Source organism: Syngnathus acus, chromosome 10, assembly GCF_901709675.1.
Source record: "Syngnathus acus chromosome 10, fSynAcu1.2, whole genome shotgun sequence".
NCBI lineage: Eukaryota > Metazoa > Chordata > Actinopteri > Syngnathiformes > Syngnathidae > Syngnathus > Syngnathus acus.
Genome location: NC_051095.1, coordinates 27,538,773 through 27,559,102, shown reverse-complemented (window position 1 = coordinate 27,559,102; position 20,330 = coordinate 27,538,773). Strand labels below are relative to the sequence as shown.

At 44.9% G+C, this 20,330-nt stretch overlaps 1 protein-coding gene and 1 long non-coding RNA gene across 6 annotated transcripts in view; both read right to left on the bottom strand.

Moving 5' to 3' along the window:
* The window catches only part of uvssa (UV-stimulated scaffold protein A), a 158,523-nt gene that overhangs the window by 52,619 nt on the left and 85,574 nt on the right, over positions 1–20,330 (bottom strand). The gene's annotated exons all lie outside the window — the stretch shown is intronic.
* LOC119129581 lies at positions 4,419–20,055 on the bottom strand. Its single transcript, XR_005099276.1, has 3 exons — positions 20,045–20,055; positions 12,369–12,380; positions 4,419–4,502 (listed from the first exon to the last, which is right to left on the bottom strand). It is a non-coding gene; the product is annotated as an uncharacterized LOC119129581 (long non-coding RNA).

The following is a 20,330-nucleotide window of genomic DNA, read 5'->3' as shown; positions in this document are numbered from 1 at the left end:
ATAACAAATGTCGGCATAACGGGTTTTTTCCAACCTTTGATTCAAACACAAACACATTCGGTATAATAACACCATCAACTACAAGTCAACAAATATAAAATTAAAACATCAATGTCGGCATAACGCGTGTCGGCTGGCATAGCAGCAATGCTGTCTGTCACTCACTCGTGAATCTTCGTGATCGACCAACCAGCAGCGCCAGAGAGCGTTAGATGGAGGAGGGACTTTACGAGTCATTGACGTAGCGTCCCGTTCACGAACGAGTCGCAAATTGCATTTCCCGTTCACCAACGAACGAATCTGTGCGTGAATGAATCAGTGAGTGAGTGAATGATTTTCATTTGCATAGTAGTTTTTAAATAACGTGTATGCATATAGTATATGCCTAAATATTGTTATCCAATATATCTACTGCAATTTCATATTAGATTGCTGGTTTGAAATTTACTTTTCATATTATTATTATTATTATTATTTTAATAAACATTTGTTAAAACGTGTCTGGTGTTTTATTCCTTGTTTTTATATTCGCCAATCAAAACCTAAAAATCTGACGTTTGGTTAACTGCTTTATATGACAATATGTACGTATATGTGTTTTACGTTGTTATATGAGTTGGTGTTCCCTTAAATAACAAATGTCGGCATAACGGGTTTTTTTTCCAACCTTTTATTCAAACACAAACACATTCGGTATCCACCATTGTTAGGGTTTACAGATTATCTTCATCGTATGATTATGTTGGAATGTAACCTGTAATAATTTACCTAGCTTGTCCTGTCTTAACAAAAGTAGTAGACCAAAGTGCTAAGATCTTTTGAACTGATTGACTAGCTGCAGAGGAAGCAATCAAAGTGGCTTTGTTTATACAACGTCGTAAAAGACCCCCTGCTATGCTTTTATCAGCAGGAAGGGGCTTCAACCCCATCCTGTCCACCCACACCCCCACTCTCAACCCCACTCTTGTTTCTCTCAATAAAAATGCTCCTGCATGAGGCCAGAGTCAGACCTCATTCGATCATCGCTGTACGCACAGCGACGAATGGACTCTCCACCTAAAAGGACTTGTCTCCTGTGTGGTTCTTGCAAAACAAGTTAGAGTGAGCACCACCCTAACAACCATCCATAACATATACACCATAACACCATCAACAACAAGCCAACAAATACAAAATTAAAACATCCATGTTGGCATATCGTGTGTCGGCTGGCATAGCAGCAATGCTGTCTGTCACTTATTCGTGAATCTGCGCGAAAGACCAATCAGCAGCGAGCGATAGATGGAGGCGGGACTTTACGAGTCAGTGACGTAATTTCCTGTTCACGAACCCGTCAATGACGCAACTTCCCGTTCACGACCGGGTGAGAGACTGTTGCCAACGGATCAGTGTAGGTGTCGTATTATAGAAAGAAATGTGTGAATTACCCGAGCCAATTATTATTATTATATATAATTTTAAAAAAAATTGAGGGGGTGGGGGTTGTGTAGTTGTATTGTTTGATGTGTATGGGTTGTTTCCACGAGAGGTCCAAAAAAAAATAAAAATCAGTGTGTGTGTGTGCGTGTGGGGGGGGGATTCGTTGAACGATTCGTTTGAACGAATCTTTTGAGTGAACTGATTCTAAAGATTCAGTTCACTTAAAAGAACTGGAATGCACATCACTAGTGTGTCACTACCAAGACAGGACGACCAAATGCGACGTGAACAGATTTATTGAAAATAGGGAAAAGGAAAGTGAGAGACTGGAGCATTGGCAGCGCAGGTGCAGCGGAGAAGCTGCGCAGGATCGGGCTGACAACAGGTGTCGGAACACGGCTGGTTGGTTGCGGGATGGGAACAAGCAGGCTGGTAGACCGACGGGCAGGTGTTCAGGAGTCGTAGTAGCATGCGTCGTCGAGGCAGACAGGGGAAAAGCGAATTCGTGGTAGGGGCAGGCAGCAGGTCGGGCCAGACAGAGTTCGGAGCAGATCGGGCAAACAGACAGACAAAACGAAAGACAGAGAAGTGGTCAGGAACAGGCAGTAGGTCAGGCCGGGCAGCGTTCAGGGCTGATCGGGCAAAGAAGCAAGCAAGGTTGGCAACGGGAGTCAGTCGGAGTACGGCCAGCATCACTGGTAGTATCACAGGTGAATTGACAAAGCTGTGGCCATCTACATAAGCAGGTGTCGGTGATGAGCTTGATTGCTACAATCAAATGTTCGTAGGAGACAGGTGCTGACCAGGGTGCTAGAGGAGCGGACACGTGACAGAGAGCTGGACTTGATTACATCGATGCTGGCCACACATCGACATCGTTATTAATCGATTTAATCGATATAATTGAGATAATTTCAGAACCCGAATTCTTAATACCCTGACATTTTTTTTCAAGTCTGAATGCTATTTGTTGCCTTAAGTTGTTTTCACTCAAACGTGTCAACTCTGATAGGCGCTGGCTGCCGAAGATTATGTCAAGCACGCAAATATATATATATATATTTTTTTTTGATTCGATGTTTTACCTGGTAAGTCAATTTAGTGGAAGCACGCACGTATTGAGTAACATCAGTGCGACATTACTCGCTTTAAGACACAAAGAACACACACTTGTGTGTTTTGCTTTTCAGTTATATAAACAAGGTTGTGGAAAAAAAAGGGCTTGCATTCAACGCTCAATAGCTGTGTGGAGAAGGAAAAGAACGTCATTCTGCAGTTTACTCCAGGTGCATTCATTGACCACTCACACAGTAGGACATCACAAACATCCACCGAAATACTAAATGCACTAAACATCAACGACTAGTATGTGAGCACATTGCAGGGGGTAGGTGGATTATATAATTTATTTGACCTGCCAAAATCAGGAGAGGGGGAAAAGAAATTCAATTTGGGTGGGGGATAAATGCCTTGGGTCAACAGTTTTTACTGCCAGACATGAGACCATATTTTTTTAAACAGAATATCTAAGCCGTTGGCAACATTCTTTACTGTTGAATACAGTTAATTATTTATACAAAACAATCACAGCAGCGGGTAAATTGAGTGTAAAAATATAATTGAACGTATTTTCCGGACTATGGCCTAATACGTTTTGCACAAGCTTTGAATCCAGCGGCTTGTAGTCTGGTGCGGTGTATCTATGGATTTCTTGTGATTTTTGTGCTGTCTAATACACTTATACACTCGTTAGTAAAAAAGTTGTAGACCGCTGTTGTGCGGCCCCACTTTGCTGGGCGGAGGGACGTGTGACCAGACACACGGTCACTGGGGAGAAGAGTGGTGTGTTGATCGCATGTCCGTCCGCCAGGCAAATAGTGCCGCACAATTGACACGAACAAGAGACAGAACGAAATCAATTTCTCACATTACTGAAGAAAGGACGCTTTTATACACAAACCCTCATTATGAGGGAAAAAAGAAATGCATATGATGCCGCTTTTAAGTTAAAGGCAGTTGATTTGGTTCTTTAAGAAAATTGAGCTGCTGCATCTACTGTAGAGGTTTCCTCCGGCCACTAGAGGGCACTGGGCTATTGTTGATGACATCTTGTTGCGTCACCCTTTTCAGTATTATTTTTTTCCGGGTTCATGTCTTCGGAAATTTACGTGTACCTCATATCGCATTGCCAACTTTACCCCTGTGAGTGGTCCCATTTTACTTATTGTTACTTGTGTGTTGCTAGTGTTCCCTGCACATTAAGTTTATTATGGTTGTCGCTGAGATTTAAGCATGTTTGTATGTTGGCAGAGCTCCGTCATCTCTGTCAATAAACGTATGTTAATAAAAGGTATGCGTCCCCAAAGAACTATCTCTTTCCTGACAATCCTCTTTGTGGACATTCTCTTGCTAATGGTAATTAAACATTAAAACACCTGTGGCTTATAGTCCGGTGTGCCTTATATAGAAACAAAACAAGATTATAGTCAGGTGCGGTTTATATATGAACAAAAGATTTCCCCCTAATTTTAGCTGGTGCGGTTTATAATCAGGTGTGGCTTATAGTCCAGAAATAATGGTTCTATTATTTTTCTTCCACAAAAGATAATGTTGAATATTGTTCAGCTAAGCAAAATATTTAAAAAATATGCAAAATCAAATATTTATAAATAGAACTAGTTTTTAAATAAGCAAGTTCGGGAATAAAAGGAGAACTAAGTATTTTTTATTGCACTTTGTTTATTCTAGAACAATGGTTCTTAACCTTGTTGGAGGTACCGAACCCCACCAGTTTCATATGCACATTCACCGAACCCCTTGTTAGTGATTTTTTTTTTTTTTTTTTTAATTCAAGACATAGATGTTTTTTATAGGTGCACAAAATGAGCCGTGCATGAACACCACCTTGTTCAAAGAACAAAACCAACACAATGCATGAACTCACAACAAATTACATACTGGCAAATCAGAATTTACACAATAAATCAGGTTTGTTCAGACCTCAGTAGAGGCTCTGTCGAACCCCTGAGACAGACTCACTGAACCCCTAGGGTTTGATCGAACCAAGGTTAAGAACCACTGTTCTAGAATATTATGAGAACTAGCTTGGTGTTTTGGAATCAGTAAAGCTGAATTGGTTTCAAAATAAAATCCAATGAAAAAAAATACATTGTTGATTTGGATTTTAATTAGTATAAATTGATGGACAGATAAGTCACACTGTACATCAAGTTATCATATCAAAATTGCCTTCATCACATCGAATTGTATCATTCCAAAAAAACGATATGTTGCTTTGTGTCAAATCAAGCTTTATATCGAAACGTATTGTATCGGTCATAAAACGTATTATTACACCCCCAATATATACGATATATAGATTTACGTATATAGAAGTAATGCACATGTATTTAAGTGTCGTAGATTATTGCACATTGGGGTGGGGTACAAGGTTGGATAGAGTGAAGAATATGGTCGTATAAGAAGTGCGTTAGCAGTGGTTATTTTCGGTTTATAGCTCAGGGAAGCTGTCCTTGAATCTGTTTGAGTGTGTCTTGTGAGCTCTGTAGCGCCAACCTCAGGGCAATTGTTCGAAGATATGATGTTCTATGTTTTCAATCCATGGCAATGTTAGTCGCTCTGCTGAGGTAGCGGGAGATGGCGATGTCTTCTTAGGGATGGGAGAGGGCAGTCAATGATTTTCGCTGTATCTCTCTCCTGTTAACAATGGTGCACCCCGCAGACCACACCATGATGCAGCACGCTAGGATGCTCTTGATGGTGGTTTGGTAGAAACTCACCAGGAGCTGTGTCTTGGGACGTATTTTTCCTGAGCACTCTCGGGAAGTGTAGTCACTGTTGAGCTTTCTTCACTGCTGTAGTGTTGACAGTCCAGGAGAGGTTGTCGCACATCTCTGTGCACATCCAGGAGGTAGAATGAGTGGACCTTTTTGACGCAGGTCATGATGATGATCAGTGGGGCCAAGGGTCTGTGCTGTGTTTGCAGAGGCCCAGGACGAATTCTTTTGTCTTTGTGGTGTTTAGAGTGAGGTTTTGTTTAAGTAAGGCGTTAAAGTAAAATATGAACAAAATTGACTTTCATGCTTGCTTATGGTTGTCTATCGATTCGATGATGACCATCTTCTTTTATTTGTGAGTCTGCTGATGTTTGAATAGTCCGATCCAGGATCCACAGGTGCGGTTACAGAACGGGCATGTGAAGGAGGTGCTGGGGGGAGCAGGGGTGGCTTGGCGAGCGTGCCTCTTCGCACGCTTTGCTGCACGATGTTGTGTGCGCTGTTCCTCCATGTGATCCACTCCCTGTGAGGAGTGGGAGCGCCAGAGGTTCCTCCAGTGAAGCCCTCTTCACTTGATCTGGCATCTCTTCAGGGTGGTCTTCATTTGATCTTTGAACTGCTTCGTCTGCCCACCAGCACTGCATTGGCCCAGGTGTAACTGACCGTCGAGGATTCTGCGTGGGAGTCTAAGGCTGGGCATTCGGGTGACGTGCCCCATCTACCTGAGTTGACGTTGATTGACTCCACGCTACGGCTGCTTGCCCTCTACAGCACTTCTGTGTGTGGCACTTTGTCCTTCCATGTGATGCCAAGGATCTTCTGGAGGCATCTCACATGGAAGGTCTCCAGGCTTCTCAGATGGCGGCTGTAAATAGTCCATGCCTCACATCCATACAGTAGTGCAGTGATGCATACTGCTCTGTAGACCAGCACTTTGGTGTGGAGTTTGAGGTTGCTGAAAAACCCTTCTCCTTAGGCGACCAAAAGATGCTGATGCTTGCTTGAGGCGAATTTGAATCTCGTCATCCCTTGAGCAGGTGTCAGACATTATGCTCCCCAGGTATTTGAAGGTGGGCACCGTGAGCACCTGTTGCCCTGCTGCTGTGAAAGTTATTGTTGGGTTTTGTAAGAGGTCAGCGCTGGACTGACAGAGTACCTCTGTCTTCTGGGTGTTGATCGTCAGCCCCATTCTGGTATATGCAGTTACGGCTGCCGAATGGATGTTTTGCAGAGCCTCTGGTGTGTGAGCAACCAGGGCACAGTCATCGGCGTATTGTAGCTCAATGATGGTCTCCGAGGTCAGCTTGGCAGTTGCCTGTAGCTTCCTGATGTTAAACAGGTTACCATCGAGCCTGAAGTCTATGGTAACTCCAGCCTGCTGCTTTATCCTCCTGCGTAGCAGACGAGGAAGATGTTAAAGAGAACTGGAGCCAGCACACAACCTTGCCGCACTCCAGTTTTTACACCAAAGGCCTCTGAGCTGTGTCTTCCTACTACCGCTCGGGCCATCATCCCAGAATGAAACTGCACAAGGATGATGAGAAACCTGGGTGGTCACCCAAATCTCTTCAGGACTTGCCACAGTAGGTCCCTGTTCACTGTGTCAAATGCCTTTGAGAGATCGACAAAGGCAATGAACAAGTCCTTGTGCTGCTCCCAACATTTCTCTTGGAGCCGACGTGTCACAAAGATCATGTCTACTGTCCCTGTCTTTCCGAAAACCACACTGCGACTCTGGGGTGACCCGTTCTGATATTGCTGAGATGAGTCTGCCGAGACGAGTCTGCGGAGCATGATCTTGGCAAGGACCTTTCAAGCAGTGGACAAATGAGAGATACCCCTACTATTGGAGCAGATGGATTTATCTCCTTTGTTCTTATAGATGGTAACAGTGTTGGCATCTTTCCACTATTGTGGACACATTCTCATCTCCACACCTCTAAAATGTAGAGATGCAGTGTCCATATACAGCAGTAGCCTCCTTCCTTGAGGAGTTCAGCCGGGATGCTGTCAGGTCCAGGGGATTTATGTTTTTTCAGGGTTTTGACTGCGTGCAGGATTTCCTTGAAGGTTGGGGGAGGTGGAGATCTGGTAAGCTAGGATGTTAAGGGAGCTCTGGAAGGACAGTTGGGTCCACTGGGGTGGGCTGGTTCAGCACGGTGTCAAATACATATATGTATATACATAATAAATATACACAGTAAATATACATATACAGTAATCACTTGCTACATCGCGGCTCATTTACCGCGGTTTCACTACAGCGCAGATTTTTTTTCCAAATTAAAAAGAAATTCAAATTCAAAATGAAACTTCAAAATTTAGGAATTATGGCACGAAAGTTGCCCTCACGCCAGCAGAAGGCAGGGAGTGCCCACACAATTGCAGTGCGTACATTTGTACCTTTTTATAAAAAAGTTGTTATAATAATAAGAGTTCTAAAAACACATTTACAGTGTTGTACCTTGTTATAAAAAATTGTTATAAAAATAAAAGAGTTCTAAAAACATATTTACAGTATGTACACTTGTACCTTGTTATAAAAATAATTATAATAATAAAAGCTGTTCTAAAAACATATTTACAGTATGTGTTAAGAATTCTCCATTTTATTTATGTTATTCAGCCGTGCTTTGGTTGAGGTAGGGTACTTTATTTTGAAGGCCGTTTTCAGGCGATACCACTTCCTGTTTCACGTTCGTGTACATATGTCGGTTACAGTGGTACAGCAGTCATTGACGATGTAAGTGGGTCTCCTAACAAGAGAAATGAACGATCACATGTGTCTAACCTTTAGGACAATATAGTATTGCTCCAAATGTTCGTTTAAATTCCTTTTAGAGGTCCGTTTTCGCGTGTTAGCACGAATGCGAATTAGCATCTTTCCGCTAACTCGTTAGCCTGCTCAGTACTTCTTCTTCTTCTTCTGTCGTATGACTTCAGACTTGCAGCTCTGTTGAGGCGAGCCAGGTCAACGTGTCGTTGTCCAGATCAATCAGGCCTTGTTTGCCATTCGGTGGCCGGTGTTTGGGGCAACTGCTGATGATGTGCTCTACTGTCTGGACTGGGTCCCCATACTCGCAGGAGGCACTATCTGCGAGTCCCCACCTCTTCATTGCAGCTCCATAGCGTCCAACGCCTGTCCTCAGACGGTTGAGGGTTGTCCACCGTTTCCGGGGCAAGTCCTGGCCAGAGAAGTCTGTGGGGTCATTGATGTAGTGGTGCAGCCTAGATGGTTCTGCTGACTTCCACTGTTCTCTCCATTTGGTTTTGACCCAGGTGGCCTTGGAAGTGTCAGCTGATGTTGTGCTGAGCAGCTCATGGGCTTGGATGGCAAAGGGGCGTCGTGACTTTAGGTGCACGCATCGTGGTGTCTCTGTGACGATCTTATGGAGGAGGTGGGATTCACTGGTCTGTGCCTTTCGGGAGAGGGCCAGCGTGGCTGCTTCTCATCTGATGTTAGCCGGGGCGATGCCTGCGAGGACGGGCAGTTGGTTTACTGGGGTGGCTCGCAGGCACCCCGAGAAGTCCGCAGGGCGCTGTTGAGGGCTACGGCACCAGGCCGGGGTACAGTACTCGGCAGCTGAGAACACCAGGGCCAGCGTGGACATGTGCAGTGTCTTTGTCGTGGCTCCACAGGTGGTGCCGGCTAAGCGGCGTATAAGGGCGGCACGGGCACTTGTCTTCGCCGTGGCACTGTCCAGGTTTTGTTTGAATGTTAGTGTTCTGTCAAGCTTCACACCGAGGTACGTGGAAACGGGCTGATGCTGTAGCCGGGTATTATCCACCATGACGTTCAGCTCACGGGCTGCATCCTTGTTGTTGAGGTGGAACATTGAAGATGTTGTCTTGCCCATTCTGAGCTTGAGACGCCAGTTCCTCATGTATGAGGACAGGATATTCATATCCTCGGAAAGGCCCTGTTCTGCTGCTTCCCAGGATGGCTTACTAAGTAGGATGGCCAGGTCATCTGCATAGCCATACTTCTTTGACTGGGTTGCAGGCAGGTCATGAATATAGATGTTGAACAGCATTGGTGCCAGCACTGAGCCTTGTGGGACGCCGTTCTTGAGTTTCCTTACCCTGCTGCATTGTCCATTGCTGGTGTGTAGCCAGAAGCTGCGGTTTCTCAGCATCTCCATGATGAAGTTCACCATATGCTTGTCTGGGATGGTTTCCAGGAGTTTCATATGCAGCCCACGCATCCAGACAGTGTCGTATGCAGGTATGAGGTCCAAGAAGACAGCGCCAGCTTTCTCCCCTGCTTGGAAGCTGTCTTCTATGTCTTGGCACAGAAGGGTCACCTGGTCCGCCGTGAACCTATCGCTTTGGAAGCCAGCCTGTTCTCTCGGGAACTGGGGGTCGATCACTGGGTTGAGACGTGCATGGAGGAGACGTTCCAGGAGCTTGTATGGAACACAGAGCAGTGAGATGGGTCGGTATCCTTTGGGGTCATCACTAGGCTTGTTTGGTTTCGGCAGCGCAATCACCTTGGCACGGCGCCAGATCTTTGGTAGCTTCACGCACTGGAGATACATTGAGAGGAAGGAGCACAGCCAGTCGGTTGCCTTCTTGCCTTGATGTTTTATGTATTCCGGGTGGATGCCGTCGATGCCTGGTGCCTTACCAGTTTTCAGCCGTTGGATGGCCAGCCCGATTTCTTGTGTTGTGAAGTCGTAGGATAGGTTGAAATCACAGCCTGGTGCCCTGTGCAGCTCATGGACCCTCGCCGATGTTCTTCTGGTGAAATCCTTGTCTGTGTTGGGGAAGTGGCCATTGCTCAGCAGTAGTGACGCGATGGAGTTTGCAGAGATGGTACATTGTGCTGGGATTGTCGATCTGCCCATCAGCTTGTTCATGGTCTGCCACGCCCGACGGCTAGAGCGTGTGAAGTCAATTGATTCCACTGTCTCCGTCCATCTTTGCCTGCGTTTCTCATTTAGTCTGTAGATTAGGTTGTTCGCGGCTATGTCCCTGTCTTCACTAGTTTGTGATTCTGTGTGGGCGCAAAGTAGCTCTTCACATTCGTCATCCCAGCAGGGAACATAGGCTTTGCATATGACACGGGGGATGTTCTTCTTGGCGGCGGCCAGCAGCATCTTGCAGTATGAGTCGTAGGCAATGTCCAAGTTGGTGGGGCGTGGGTGTGGGAGACCAGCAGCTGCCTTGTTCACTTGCTGTGAGAAGCCCACCCAGTTTGCCTTCTGGAAGTTCCACCTCTTCACGTCTTTCCCTTCCACAGGCTGGGCCAGAGATGATGGTCGATGATGTGAACGGGGGAATCTGTCCAGGATACGTCTTTCTGGTATTGGTTCGTTGTCGCGGCATTTTGCAAAGGCCAGGTCCGGGTTGGTGGTGCTGTTCCAGCGTGCAGAGTAGAAAGTGCGTGGCTCCTTTGGGTCGTATAGGAGTGTTGCCTCCGCGGCCGAGGCCCATTCTGCCAGGAATTCACCATCAGCATTGGAGCTGCTGTAGCCCCAATCTGTGTGCTGGCTGTTGAAATCACCAGCGTACACGGTGGAGGCTGGGACATCTGGCAGAGATGTTGGAGTGAACCTGTTCTGGGGCGGCTTGTAGATGTTGACGATGGCAGTGTCTTGCACTTTAGTGGCAATCCATTCCACCTCTGCATCTTTTGCGGACTGTGCTATAGCTGACCAAGCCATGTCGTTACGAACGAACGTCGCTATGCCGTGATGTTTGTCGGCGGTGTGACCAGCCAGACTGTACCCAGGAAGCTTCAAGAAGTTCTTGTTTTCGATGTGGGTCTCCTGCAGTAGAACTGTAGTCACCTTGTTTTTAATGGCGATCTGTTCGATGACGTTGAATTTAGCGGTGGTAAGGCCTTCAATGTTGAGCTGCAGTCACGCTAAACCAGCTAGGCTTTGTGCGGTCTGCAGACGTGGCAAAGACATTAGTTTCACTTTTGTAGGCTTATCAAGCCTGTAAGCTACTCAAAGTCAAAGTCAAAGTCAGCTTTATTGTCAATCTCTTCACATGCCAAGACACACAAAGAAACCGAAATTACGTTTCCACTATCCCACGGTGACGAGACATAGTACACGATAGACATACAAGCAAACGACAAAATAAAAACAAGAAGGCACAAACAATATATAATAAGAGTGATGACTCGTAGGGGAGGCCGCGTAGAGGCTGCCTTTTTCTCCCCCCCAGTACTTCTTGTTAACATGTTACACGCACACACGTATAATATTTATATTTTCAATAATCATACAAACTTTTCTGTATGTTATTTATACTATTAATGTATTATTTACATGTTTGAAACAATTATTTAATGTTCTAATAATAAAATATGCACTTAAATGATTTCATATACATTTATTGACACAAAAAATGTACAGATGAGACGGTGACTCTACTTCGTGGATTTCACTTATCGCGGGTGGTTTTTTGAACCAATTATCCGCAATAAACGAGGGATTACTGAATATATACATACATACATACACAAACACACGTACGAACACACACGCACTCGTATGCAAACGTTTGGGCACCCCTAATCATTTTCAAGATTTTCCTTTCTAAATCATTGGTTGTTCGGATCAGCAATTTCAGTTAAATATATCATATAGCAGACAAACACAGTGATATTTGAGAAGTGAAATGAAGTTGATAGGATTTGCAGAAAGTGTGCAATCATTACTTAAACAAAAGTAGGCAGGTGCATAAATTTGGGCACCCCAATAGAAAAATGACATCAATATTTAGTAGATCCTCCTTTTGCAGAAATAACAGCCTCTAAACCAGTGGTTCTTAACCTTTTTCCTTGTTCGCACCCCATTCAATTCACCAACCAGTTCTCGCACCCTTAACCCTAACCCTAAATAATTACTATAATAATAATTGGTTTACTTTACAGCTATAAGGCTTAATTAGCATTATCCCTAATGCCAATTAACACTGACTTCTTGATTTCCAAAATTTTTCACTTTTTTCGGTTACCCGACCATTATCCCCGAAAAATTGTAAATTCCCCCCAGGGTGTCCTCGCACCCCCTAGGAAGCATTCTCGCACCCCCCTTCCTATAGCTTCCAATGAGAGTCTGGATTCTGGTTGAAGGTATTTTGACCATTCTCCCTTTACAATTATTATTTCTTATTGAGTAGATAAGACCTCTTCACTTAAAATCAAGTCTATAGAGCATTGTAGTGGTTAACTCTGACCACTTGATGGCAGAGTTGTTCTTGCTGGCTCATAGAGTGGTGACAAACTGTAAGCCTATCCTACATGGGAGAACAATGGAGAATGTAGTTGTCGAGTTATGGAGGAAAAAGTCAGAGAGTGTGAGAAAATGGCGAAACGGGAGCAATCGGCTTTCAAGTATCTTCCAACAGAGCAAACTATTGCTCTTTGTGATAGCGGTAGAGCAAAATGATGGAGCGAATTTAGAGGAGATGATTGTGAGGACACAACACACAGAAGTCCGCATCACAAGCCACCGCTGACTCGGTCATACATGTAGTGTGTGCTTTGTGCCATAGGTCGAATGAATCGCCATTATCTGACGAGTATTCTGATGCCGCATACAGTGACGCACAAATACATCCCTTCTAAATAGAAAAACACGCACACATTTTGAGCACCCGCGCAAACATCTATGTAAATAGCCCAAAATTTGTAAATACCGTATTTTTCTATAAGTCTATAAGTCATGTTTTTTTTCATAGTTTGGGTGGGGGGGCGACTTATACTCAGGAGCGACTTATATGTGTAATTATTCGCAAATTTTTACTTGATAATTAACACATTACTTACTTACTAGTATAGTTGATAACTTCACATGATGACGTCATATGATGGCGCCGCGGATGGCAGCCACGGTGAGTCGCTCTCTGTTTATTTGTCTTATTTTGTGTGTTTTCTGTGTCCTCTGCTGTCCATCCCGGATCACTTTTACCAGAGAAGCGCTGTTAAACATCGGACAGTCTTCTTCTGGTATTTTCTCTCCTGTTCTCTCCGATTCAGATTGTTTGTCGGAGATTCTAGCCGGAGCGGCGGTGCTGTACAAGCTAGCGCGACGACGGCGGCGCGGAAAAGGAGCCGGAGCACTCGTAAGGCTGAGGCAGAGAGGGTTCCGTTCTGCCCTACCGTCAATTCATCTGGCGAATGTCCGCTCCCTGGCGAACAAGATGGACGAACTGCTGCTCCTCACTTCAAGGAACACGGACTTCAGCAGATCCGCCGCGCTGTGCTTTGTGGAAACGTGGCTCAGCGAACGAACCCCCCACCACGCCGTGGAGCTAGCCGGGTTCAGGCTAACGCGAGCAGATCGCAGCGCGGAGCTCTCCGGAAAATCAAAGGGAGGTGGTCTCTGTTTCTACATTAATGAACGTTGGTGTACTGATGTCACGGTGTTGAAAGAGTTTTGCAGCCCTCTCCTAGAAACACTTTTCATAAACTGCCGGCCATTCTATTCACCACGGGAGTTCTCCTCGATCGTCATGGCGGCTGTTTACATCCCACCACACGCACGTGTGAGTGAAGCCACGCAGATGCTGGCTGACCAGGTAACAGACATGGAGAAACTTCTACCAAACTCACTAATCATTGTTCTGGGTGATCTTAACAGGGCGAACCTCGCACAGGAACTCCCCAGATACAGACAGCACGTAACGTGTCCCACCAGAGGGGCACAGACTCTGGACCACTGCTACACCGTGATCAAGGATGCATACCACTCTGCGGCTCGTGCAGCTTTAGGACTCTCGGACTACTGTCTAGTTCATCTGCTCCCGGCCTACAGGCAGAAACTAAAAACTTCTAAGCCTGTGGTGAGGACTGTGAGGAAGTGGACAGTGGAGTCAAGGCAGGACCTCCAAGCCTGCTTTGACTGCACCGATTGGGGAGCTTTCGAAGCTGCAACTTCAGACTTGCATTAACTCACTGACACTGTCACATCATACATCAGTTTTTGTGAGGATCTGTGTGTGCAGACTAAGACCTTCTGCACGTACAACAACGACAAACCTTGGTTTACACCGAACCTCAGGAGGCTGCGCAAAGTCAAGGAGGAGGCCTACAGGAGTGGCGACCGCGACCTGTTCAGGCAGACCAGAAACACACTGAACCGAGAGGTCAGGAAAGCCAGGAGGTGTTACGGGGAGAACCTGAAGAGACACCTCTCTGCCAATCCTGATCCCTCAACAGTGTGGAAAGGTCTGCAGAGCATCACGGGCTACAAGAAACGAACCCCCAGTCCTGTGGAGAGCCCAAGGCTTGCTAAACAGCTAAACAAGTTCTACTGCAGGTTTGATCGGTCCTCCCACACAACGGGACTTCCTGCAGCACAATCTACATACTCACCTCTCCCCACAACTGCTCTGTCCACACCTCTATCATCGTTGTCACCCACTCTCTCTCTTGCAGAGGCCGCGCCCGCACTCCAGGTCCACGAGGAGGAAGTGCGCCAGATGTTCCGGAGACAAAAGACCAGGAAGGCACCGGGCCCAGACGGCGTGTTACCTTCCTGCTTGAAAGTCTGCGCTGAGCAGCTGGCGCCCACCTTTGCACGGATCTTCAACCGTTCTCTGGAGCTGTGTGAGGTGCCCTCGTGCTTCAAGAGCTCCACCATCGTTCCAGTGGCCAAGAAGCCCGCCATCACAGGTTTGAATGACTATAGACCCGTCGCACTGACATCTGTGGTCATGAAATCTTTCGAGAGGTTAGTGCTGAACCACCTGAAGGAGGTCACGGGCCCATTGCTTGACCCCCTCCAGTTTGCCTACCGGGCAAACAGGTCAGTGGATGATGCGGTCAACATGGGACTGCACTACATCCTGCACCACCTGGACACCCCAGGAACGTACGCCAGGATCCTGTTCGTGGACTTCAGCTCGGCGTTCAACACCATCGCTCCTGACATCCTCCAACAGAAGCTCATCCAGCTTGCGGTGCCTGCCTCCACCTGTCAGTGGATCACCAGCTTCCTGACCAACAGGAGACAGCGTGTGAGGCTGGGGGGCATCACATCTGACACCCGGACCACCAATACTGGAGCCCCTCAGGGGTGCATCCTTTCCCCACTGCTCTTCTCTCTCTACACCAATGATTTCTCCTCAGGTGACTCTCCTGTGAAGCTCCTGAAGTATGCAGATGACACCACTCTCATCGGACTGATCCAGGACGGTGATGAGACTGCGTACAGACAGGAGGTGGAGCGGCTGGTCCACTGGTGCAGCCAAAACCATCTGGAGTTGAACCCGCTCAAGACCGTGGAGATGACACTGGACTTCAGGCGAGACCCTTCACCACTTTCACCCCTCACTATCCGCAGTAATACTATTCTCTCCACAGACACCTTCAAGTTCCTGGGAACCACAATCTCTCGGGACCTGAAATGGACCGGCCACATAGACTCTGTCCAGAAGAAGGCCCGGCAGAGGCTGTACTTACTGAGACAGCTCAAGAAGTTCAACCTGCCGCGGGAGCTACTGAAGACCTTCTACACTGCCATCACCCAGTCTGTCCTCTGCACCTCCATCACTGTCTGGTTTGGATCAGCCTCCAAACAAGACAAGCACAGACTGCAACGGACAATCAGGACTGCAGAAAAGATCATTGGAATCAACCTCCTATCTATCCAAGACTTGTACCTGTCCAGGACCAGGAAACGTGCAAGGAACATCTCTACAGACCCTTCTCACCCAGGTTGCAGTCTGTTTGAACTACTCCCCTCCGGACGGCGTTATAGAGCTCGGTACGCCAAAACCAGCAGACACAGACAGCTTCTTCCCCCAGGCTGTTGCTCTGATGAACTCACACCACTCATAGAGTCTCAGAGTCATTACTGTGCAATAACATCCTGCTCTTCACACCTTTTTGAATTTGTCTACACTGTTTTTGCCATTATTCACATGTCCTGAGTGTTGTTAGTCACCTAAATGTTGAACAGAGGGTGTGTTTTACCGAAGTCAAATTCCTTGTTTGGCACGCTCAAACATGGCGAATAAAAACTCTTGAATCTTGAATCTTATTTTCACTTTAAAACGCATGAGGGCGAACTATGGCGGCGGAATAATTGGAGCCTCACTGACAATGAGTTCCATTCACTGACTTTCAGAGTCAGGAGATTTAATGATTTGGAGTGACACAGATGGTTCTATAAAGTTTATATAGTTTATTTAGAGTAGCAACATCTATGTTGTTAGACTTCAGTAGTTTCCGATTGTCTAGCAAGGCTGTGAAGGCGGGGGGGGGGGGAAGAGAGCGATCTAGGGTGCATGCTTATAGCACTGTGTGTTGGCTCATATGTTGAGCTCTTGTTTTGTGAAATAAAGAGCCGGTTACCAAACCCATGTCTTGCCTGGTACTTTGGTAACGCTACAATATAAATATATACGTAGATCTGTGGAATAATTGGAGCCGCAAATGACGACTGACAACTGACGACTGACAACTGACGTCAGCGGCGCATGGAGTCAACAGCTGTTTTTTTTTTTTTAAGTGACACATTGGACGAAGATTTCGATGGATTTAATGATTTGGAGTGACACGGATGGTTTGATGAAATTGTTGTTTACGTTATAGTTTGATATAGTTGATAATTTATATATAGTTAAATGGGCCTGTGGAATAAGTTGAATTGCAACTGACGTCAGCGGCGCACCGCACACACTTCCGGGGTTAAAGGCGCCGGTGTTTACACAAAGGACGAAGATTCCAATGGATTTAATGATTTGGAGTGACACGGATGGTTCGATAAAATTGTTGTTTATATTATTGTTGTTTGATATATAGTTTATATCTAGTTACCGTATTGGCCCGAATATAAGACGATGTTTTTTGCATTGAAATAAGACTGAAAAAGTGGGGGTCGTCTTATATTCGGGGTCTAGACATTATACCCATTTTCAGTTGTATCTCACTGTGTATTTCACTTGATCGTGTGCGTCTTTGACACAAAGTGAGTATATACATTTCACTACTGTCTACTATTGTTACTACTGTCCACTGTTGTGCCGTTTGTCCGATCGCGGTTTGCTTCGTGTGCGCGCCGTTTGATTGACAGCTCCGGCGCGCTCCTTGAAGTTTGCCTCGCATCGTACGAGTAGCCGTTACGCAGCGACACGGCGACTAACGGTCGCCAGCAAATCTATTTTGTTGTCTCGATTGATGACTTCTTTTTGGTGTGTTGCCGAGAGTATTTCATTTTTGGTTATTTATTATTATTATTTGCCAATAATTCAGTAAAGCAATCAAAACTGAACCACGTCTTTCTTCCTGTGTTCTGACCAACACCCGGGGGTGAAAAGAGCATAACCATCCGAGCCAACCCCTTATACAGTCCTCAGGCTCCCCAACAATAGCGGTAGCAGTTTGCATTATTTTATTGCAATGTTTTTCCTTATTCAGATTTGTTTCAAGACTACAGTTAGACTTCACTTTGATGGTTAATGCAGTTATTGCAATTTTGTTGTTTTAATCACAGTAGATTGGTTTATTTACATTTCAAAAACCAGAAGCCATTCATTTACAAATGGGATTGCACTTTAGTTTCCATATTTAAATGTTCAGATATTAAGATGTGATAGACAGTTTTTGCATGATTTGAATGAGGCAAAATAACATGCTTTTTCTCTCGAATATATTGTTATAATCATTTGTTTCAGATATAACTATTTTCTGTATAAAAATTAAATTCTGTGTTCAAAAAGCCTTTTTTCAAACTTGAGTCTTGAAAAAGGGGGTCGTCTTATAATCTGGGTCGTTTTATATTCGGGCCAATGCGGTATATGGGCCTGTGGAATAATTTGAACTGCAACTGACGACGAGTCCGGCACACGCGGCGTTGTTTACACAAAGGACAAAGAATTCGATGGATTTAATGATTTGGAGTGACACAGATGGTTTGATAAACGTGTTCTTCATGTTATAGTTATTTGAATCACTGTTAATGTTACGTCAGGCCCGTTCTCAGCTCCTCGTTTGTGTTTAAGTCACGTTAGCATACCGTATTGTTTAGCCTATTGCTGGTTCATGTCTGTTCTTGGTGTTGGATTTTGTCAAATAAATTTCCCCCAAAATGTGACTTAAACTCCGGTGCGACTTATATATGTTTTTTTCCCCTTTATGGTGCATTTTATGGCTGATGCGACTTGTACTCCGGAGCAACTTTTAGTCCGAAAAATACGGTAGGTTGTCAAATGTGAAAATGTTTCTGTTTGTTGTTATTTTTGTTCATGTTTCATAGAAGGCGTTTTGTTCACGATGTCCGTCATTGAGCAAGGAAAACAAAGATGTGGAGTAACAGTTGGTTCTTTATTGGCAAGATCTTGGGTTGTTTAATGGCGGTCAGTACACGAGGCATTGCAGCAGACGAAAAAACAACCCCTACTCTCCAGGTCAGAAGGTTTTATACTGTTCGGAAAAGGAAAAGGCGGGAAAGCAAAAGGATGTCCTTATAAGGTAGACCTCTGCTCAGCTGTCACCTGACCATTTGGTATCGTCACCTGACCATTTGGTATCTATGTGTATAGAGGCTTTGCAGCTGACGTCATCAAGCTACCCACATTAGCTTGGCGGCCATCTTGGCGGTCAACTTTTCAGTGCCGGTCAACGACTCACACACGCTTTCTTGTTATATCTGCTGCTATTTGAGCTTAAAAATGCCGGATACCTGCTGTGCTGTTGGATGTAGCAATAGACGAGGCGATAAACCAAATCTTAGCTTCTATAGATTTCCGGCGAACATGAAAAAACGTGATAAATGGATCGCGGATATTCGTCGTGAACGATGGAAACCTACGATTTACACAAGGATATGCAATGAGGACTTCATATCAGGTATGTAAACAAACTATTCACCCCTGATTTGTTTCACAAAATGTGAAATAATACAATATGGGATGATACAAATATGATTGTTGAAAATGCTGGGTGCATTTTAGAAAGGCAGCAAGAGCAGCAGGGAATGGGATGATTTCTTCAGTTCACCCCCCCGTTTTTATTTTGTGTTTATTTTTTCATGATGCTTCATCTGATTGGCTTGAAAACGTTATCAATGTAAATATTGAACTTCATATTGGAATTGAACAATTAATTCTCGAGTGAATGCATTAGGAAATTTCCCAAAAAATTATTATGAACCTTGTGAAACAATTTTTTTTTAATGTAGCATATTTTAACAAGAGGGTTTTTGTTACTTCATTTGGCACAAGGTAAAATCTACATTGGTAAAGTTTTCAAGCCATTGGCACAAGGTTAAAATTTTTATTGGTTAATCTGCCATATCAGACCATCATGCACAAAACCTGCTGTAAAATACTTGTAGGCATCCAGACACTTGTATGCCTTAAGGTCCTTTTCAGTGTACGGAGATGGTGAATCGACGAGGTAATTATAAATATCTGGATATGAGAGTTCAGGCAGGTCGGCTGTTGCAAAATGCTCGGGCGATTTTAGCATGTTTCTCGGTAAAAGGTACGGATCCGTTGTGCCAACAAGGTTCAACTTCTCTCTGTAACGTTTCTTGGATTCTTCATCCAAATGCCCAACTTCGTTGGATAGCAAACCAGCCATAATTCGGATGAAATCAGTGAAAATGTAGCGCAGAAATCAAACAATCTATACAAACACGTAGGAACGAGCTGACGAGTTGACCGCCAAGATGGCGGCATAACACAAAATCACGTGATAAAACCACGTGACTGCAAAGCCTCTATTGGAGAGTCACTGCCCTGTGTGTGTGTGCTGTGTCAGCGGTCTGTGCCTATGTGTATTGGAAGGTTACAAAGCTCTGTGTGCTGTATCCGCGTTCTGATTGAGCAGTTATGTTTATATAAAATAATAAGATTTGCACATACTACATGCCCATGAAAAAGTATATGAGTTTGTCTAACCTTATAAAATATGTACACTTTACTGTTTCTCCCACTTCAAAGGGAAGGGCTGTTGCGATGTTTGAGATGTAACTGTTGTTTGTTATACTGAGACTTTTATTTGTTGTTTATTGTTTATTTAATCATGGGTATCTACTGCATCTACTGCAGATCTATTCTCTTACTTTGTTTGTCGTTTGTCGTGTCCGATGTTTATATTGTCTATCGGTTTACCGTCATTTTCGGACTATAAGTCGCACCGGAGTA